Source organism: Mirounga leonina, unplaced genomic scaffold (assembly GCF_011800145.1).
Source record: "Mirounga leonina isolate KUSES-001 unplaced genomic scaffold, KU_Mleo_1.0 Mir_174, whole genome shotgun sequence".
NCBI lineage: Eukaryota > Metazoa > Chordata > Mammalia > Carnivora > Phocidae > Mirounga > Mirounga leonina.
The window spans coordinates 70,220,279-70,226,229 of NW_023270451.1; the positions used below are offsets into that span (position 1 = coordinate 70,220,279).

Genomic DNA, 5,951 nt, shown 5'->3' on the forward strand with positions numbered 1-5,951 from the left:
ATTTACAGAGATGGAGGAACGTGAAGATTTGAGGGGAAGGATTGAGGATTGAGTATTGGCTTTATTAACAATGAGATGCCTGTGAGATATCCAAGGGGGCATTTTAAGGAGGTGGTTGTGTATGTAAGTCTGGAACTCAGAGGAGTGATGTGGGTTGCAGATCTAAATTTGGGGGTCATCAAATTACGGATGGTACTTAAACCAGTGGGAACGTATATAATCACCTATGAGCGTGTGTAGACCAGAGCAGGAGGCCAAGCCCTGGGAAATGCTAACGTCTGGAGGTCAGGTTATGAGATGCTCACAAAGAAGATTGAGAAGTGACCAGGGTGGAAGAAGGACGCCCAGGGGAAGGCAGGCTTGTGTCAATAAAGAAGATGTTATTGCCTGAGCAAAATGAGGCTGAAGGGCCAAGTTCTCAAATGTACTTAATGCCACTCAGCTGTACACTTAAAATGGCTAAAATGATAAGCCTTAGGTACATTTTACCACACACATGGACATGCAAAAGTGGCAATTCGTGTGACTTATGCTAGCTGAGAGTGTGTTGTGTCAGGAGCTCAGGATGGAGAAGATGAAGGGGCTGAATGGGCCAAGAGTTAAGGCTGCAGTCCCGGGCACACTTGAAGAGGAGAGCCTAGGGCAAGTCCATGAGCAGCTGCAGGGCAGAGCGCCCCCCCCCGGGCAGCTGGTCTCGAACCTGGAGAGATACCAGACCACTTTGTCAAGACTCCTCCCTTCCCACGGCAGTCTGATCTCCTGACGCCACGGAAGGGACGCTGGCCTGGGCTGCTGTCTCCTCAGAGGCCCCTCGGGGACACTGCGTGGCCGTATGGCCAGCCCATGTCTGATGATCATGAACCTAGAGCCCTGCACAAGCACTGAATTTTCTCACCAGCTGCTCTGTCGTGGCCTGTGTCGACTTGAGATGCATCTGCACTGCTGGTGCCCAGAGATTAGAGAGGCCTTCCAAACCAGAGATGAGCCAGCCTCCCACACAGTAAGAAATGGGATGTGGACGACAGGGGTAATGGAGCCTTCCTTCCTCGCTGGATCCGGAGAGGCAACTTGTGTTTCAGAAAGGAGACAGGAAATGGGCACAGACTTGCTCACTGATTCAACAAATATTTACTGCAGGCTGACTCCATACAGAGTGCTGCCAGGCACCATCAAGATTCCTGCCCTTAGGGAGCTTGCATTCTAACGAGACAGACAGACTATAACAGGCAAAACACATAAATGAGTAACACGCGGGTGGTGAGAAGTGCTATTCAGATAGAGATAGGTAAAGAGATAGGAACTGTCAGGAGGGTATTATTTTATGCATTAAATTAATATTGCATAAAATTAACATGCATTACATTAATATTGCACAAAATAAATACCATGGGTTAAATACATGCACAACTGGTATAATTTCATAGAGTGGCCAGTACTTTCTTTGTCTGTTTGAGCTGCCATAACAAAATGCCATGGCTGGATGGCATATGAACCACAGAAATTTATTTCTCAGAGTTCTGGAGGCTGGAAGTCCAAGAGCACGGGGCCAGCATGGTAGGGTTCTGGCCAAGGCCCTCTTCTGGGTTGGAGACGGCTGACTTTTGCTGTGTCCTCACAGGGCAGAAAGCGCAAGGGGCTCTCGGGGGCCTCTTTCCTAAGAACACTAGTTCTGTTCACGAGGGCTCCGTCCTCATGACCAAACACCTCCCAAAGGCCCCCCCTTCTGATACCGTCCCATTGGGCATTAGAATTTCAACATAAGCATTTGTGGGGGGAGACAGACATTCAGACCATAGCAAAAACAGTGAAGAAATTAAAGCAGAGCAAGGGACTAGAGAGTGCCACTGGGGGAAGGGCATCTGGTGTACATAAGGTCAACTAGGAAGGACACAGTGATACATCTGAGCGACACTTAAGTGATAGGGAGATCAGTCCCAGCAGCAGGAATACCAAGGAAAAGGCCACGAGGCAGGACAGGTTGTAGTGTGCCTAGGAAAAGCAAGGTGGAGGCTGGGCAGAGGGTCGGGAGGGTAGGGAGGAGGATGAGGAGCTGGGGCAGGAAGAGGCAGGGGCTGTGGAGAGCAGGTTGCCTTTATCCTAATGTGATGGGAGTTTTAAGTGGTGGGTACACAGAATCTGACTCACATTTGGAAAGGCGCATTCCATCTGCTCTGTGCAAGTTCACCGTGGGGAAGTAGGAGCAAACGTAAGCAGACTCTTAGAGCAATATGGCAAGAGATGGTGGGGACTTGGTCCGAGATATTAATGGTGAGAGGGCTGAGAATTGGTTGGATTTAGTCATGGAGCAACTGCAAGAAAAAAAATATATAAAAATAAGGTGAGTTAACATCGATTGAGCCGTGCCCCGAACCGGCTGCTCCCCTAAAGCCCTTAATTCTCATGATGACTCTGAAAGAAAGTCTCTTTATCCCTGGTTAGCATCTGGGGAAGCGGAGGCTTATGAAGGGAAGCCTCATGGCCAAAGCTGCCGTGTGTAATTGGTGCAGTTGTCCCTGAAAGCCCGGTTGTGTTGACTCCAAAGCCCGTGACCTTGGCTTCGGTACTGCACTATGCAGTATCCCTGACTGGTCAGCGCAGGGTGGAGGTGAGGCAGGAGCCGCACCAGGCAGAGCAGAACGGGCATAAGGGTGAGGAGCCAGAGAAGGAGGGAGATGGGGTGTAGGCAGACAGCTTGGGGTCTGCTCCTCCTCACCCACAGACTGGGGTCTGCAGCCTGTGGCATAGACGGAAGTCCTCAGGGCAGTTCTCTCCAAGGGCTCTGTGAGGTCAGAGCGCCCACAGCCCTGCTTGGGTCCCCAGGTATCCAGAGTGGAGGAAAGAGACATTCTCCCCATTTTTACTTTAGTCGGAGCACCATGAGGGCTCTAGGGCATGGGATGCCTGGTGGGATGATTCTTGTGAGTCTGGATTTCTAGAAACACTTGTGTAGGGGCGTTTGACAGCGTTCTGAGCTTCTGAATAAGCTCTGGCCAGTGAAGTTTGAGTCATTACTGTTTGTGTGACCTCAGAAGCCAGAATATAAAATTCTTTTCAGGTCACATGGTCAGAGTGTCAGGTTGATAATGGTGGTTTAAGATCATTTAAAACCATGAGGTCAGGGGCGCCCGGGTGGCTCAGTCGGTTAAGCGTCTGACTCTTGATTTCGGCTCAGGTCATGATCTCAGGGTTGTGAGATGGAGCCCCTTGTCAGGCTCCGCACTCAGCAGGGAGTCTGCTTGTCCCTCTCCCTCTGCCTCTCCCCCCTGCTCGCACTCTCTCAATCTCTCTTTCTCTCTAAAATATACAAGTAGATCTTAAAAAAAAAAAAAAATAAGTAAAACCACAAGGTCAAATCCACACACAGATGTGCCCGGAAGAAAAGGTCAAAATCTTTCTTAGACTCAATTCCATTCTATACAACAGATTCCCAATTCCACATCAGACCAGCAACTAAAGGAGGGGGTAACATTCAGGCGAGAGCCCCCTTCAACAGCTGGGAACACTTGCACCAGGGTGTTATCAGAATTTACCGCTCAGGGGTTGAAGTTGTGGGAGTGGCTAGGATGGCCCCGTGAGAACAAAAGTCACACATCAGTGCCTCATGTGGAAGCATCATCTTATTAATAACTTGCGTTGGGCATTGCAGAGTCCATTCACATCCCCTGTGTCATGTGTCACCGTCACCGAGTCCTGAAGGAAGCAGAACAGTTATCTGTTACTGATTTACTGCTCTGCAAAGGGGCCCAGGAGCATTTGTCCTCAGGGAACCGCAGATCAAAAGCGCAGTGAGATCCTGCGTCACCCCACAGGGTGACTATAAAAACAACAACGACGGCAGCAGAACATCACATGTGTTGGTGAGAACGTGGGGAAGTGGGAACCCTGCTGATCGGTGGTGGGGTATAAAATTGTGCAGCCACTTCAGGAAACAGTCTGGCAGTTTCTCAAAGGGTCAGTAGAACCCACGATATGATTCAGTAGTTCCACTTCTAGGTATGTGCCCAAAAGAAATGAAAGCAGGGGCTCGAACGGATCCTTGTGCACCCGTGTTCACAGCAGCCAAGATGTGGAAACAAACCAAGTGTCCACCAACAGATGGACGGATAAACAGAATGAGGTCTACACATGTAATGCGATAATATCCAGCCATAAAAATCACAAAAGGTGCAATTTATTATTTTTTTAATTTTAATTTTTAGTTCACATCTTTTCATTTACTATCAGCACTTAGTAACAAGGAGGCTTAATCAAGACAGGCAGAGAAGCCGTTTCCTGTTCTCTCTCTCAAACACGAAAGACATAACGATTAAGATCCCATGCGTCCCTCATCCTAACGAGTCTAGGATCACAAAGCACCATGATGAAGGGTATAACCAGAAGCCACAACTATGTTTTTCAGTCACCTTTTCTTAGGTTATCAATGCATTTCTAGAGTCTCCTGGTTTCTTGGCAATGATTCAAAAACCCTAGGAGACAAATGCCATGTATAGCAAGAATGTCCCAAGCTTCCAGGCCCTGTCATCTTTTTGTTTTTCCAACCTCAAAACTTGTCAGTGCCAGAAGTTTGCCTCCAGCACCAAGGTCTCAGACTGGCTGAGGAGAGCACTTGCGTTTGCTGACAAGAGGGCCTTGTTACCTGCACTCAGCTTCTCCAAGTTTCCTGAGAGCTCTTAGTATCTCCACTTTCTGTTGGGTGTTCAGGCCTCTTTCCAGATTTTCCCACCACGAGCTCTCCATCCATCTCCACTCACCTTGTCTGGAGCTGGCCTGGCCATTTTTTGGCAAATAATCTGATGACGTCTGGGGTCTTAAAGGCCTGGCTCATGGCTGCCTGCATGGCCGGTTGCATTCCACTTGGCTCATCTACCAAAGTCATATTTCTAGACATGATTTTCTTCAGTGAAATCATTAAAGTCACTTAGTTGCTCCAGAGTTTCCTTTATTGGTTTCTTCCTATCCATCTGTATCAAGTTCCTGTCTCATCTCTTAATACCCGGTGCTGACCTATCCCAATGTGCATAAACTTCCTACTGTTGAAGTTCCAAGTGTCATGAACTTGAGGAATGTGAAAGTTTCATCAGGACTACAGGAGGCTCAAAATTCAAACCACTTGGGGGTGGAGTTGGCTGTGGGTCCCAGCCTGGCAGATGCTCGCAGCGGGAGCCCTTCCCAGAAGGTACAATTTCAAAACGATTCCACTTCTTTTTTAAAGAGAAAGCAAGAAATTGGTCAGAAGTAATAAGATCAAGTACCAGCTTCCCCCTCACTCCTTCAAAAAATTGCTTTCTGGCTTGTTCTTCCGTGATTGCCCATCTCCAGATGCACAGAGCTCAAGTCATTTAAAGGCCAGTGGCTTTTGCATGGTGCCAAATATATATATACTGATGGGAAGTTTGGGAGGGTGAAAAATTAATCAGACATAGACAGCCTACTAATTAAAACAATCAGAAACACCAATTTAGAATTAGACGCTTTGTTTTCTGCCACCTGGAAATGACTGGGGATGGAGCTCGGGACTATCAGCCACGGGGGTTCCAAGTGTCCTCAAACTGAGGAGCCCTTTTACAAACTCTGTTCACCCTCTGAACCCCTTTCATGTCCCATTCCCACATCCCCTCCAATGATATTTGATGTCACCATGCTGAAGCAGGACCAACCCACTGGGCCAGGACATCTCATCTTCGGTTACCTGGTGGTACCTCGGTTTCCAAATTATCCCTCTCGGATCTCCATTCCGTCCCACTCCATGGAAAAGTCCAGTCGATAAGGGACGGCCCATCTGAGCTGGCTGTTAAGAGAAAAGTATCCAAGGAAACTGCTTCATACTTCAGTGTGAATCACTATTTTGCATAAAGGTGTTAGATGTCACCTTTAGATGTTTGTTTTTGGAAAGTATAGCTGGGTGACTTACATGGGTGAATATTATGGAGGAACCCGAAATGAGGACTTTC

General features: G+C 48.0%; 1 pseudogene; it reads right to left on the bottom strand.

The window, feature by feature from the left end:
• Nucleotides 1-4,417: 4,417 nt before the first annotated feature.
• LOC118020568 lies at nucleotides 4,418-4,983 on the bottom strand (annotated as a pseudogene).
• Between the last annotated feature and the right edge of the window lie 968 nt (nucleotides 4,984-5,951).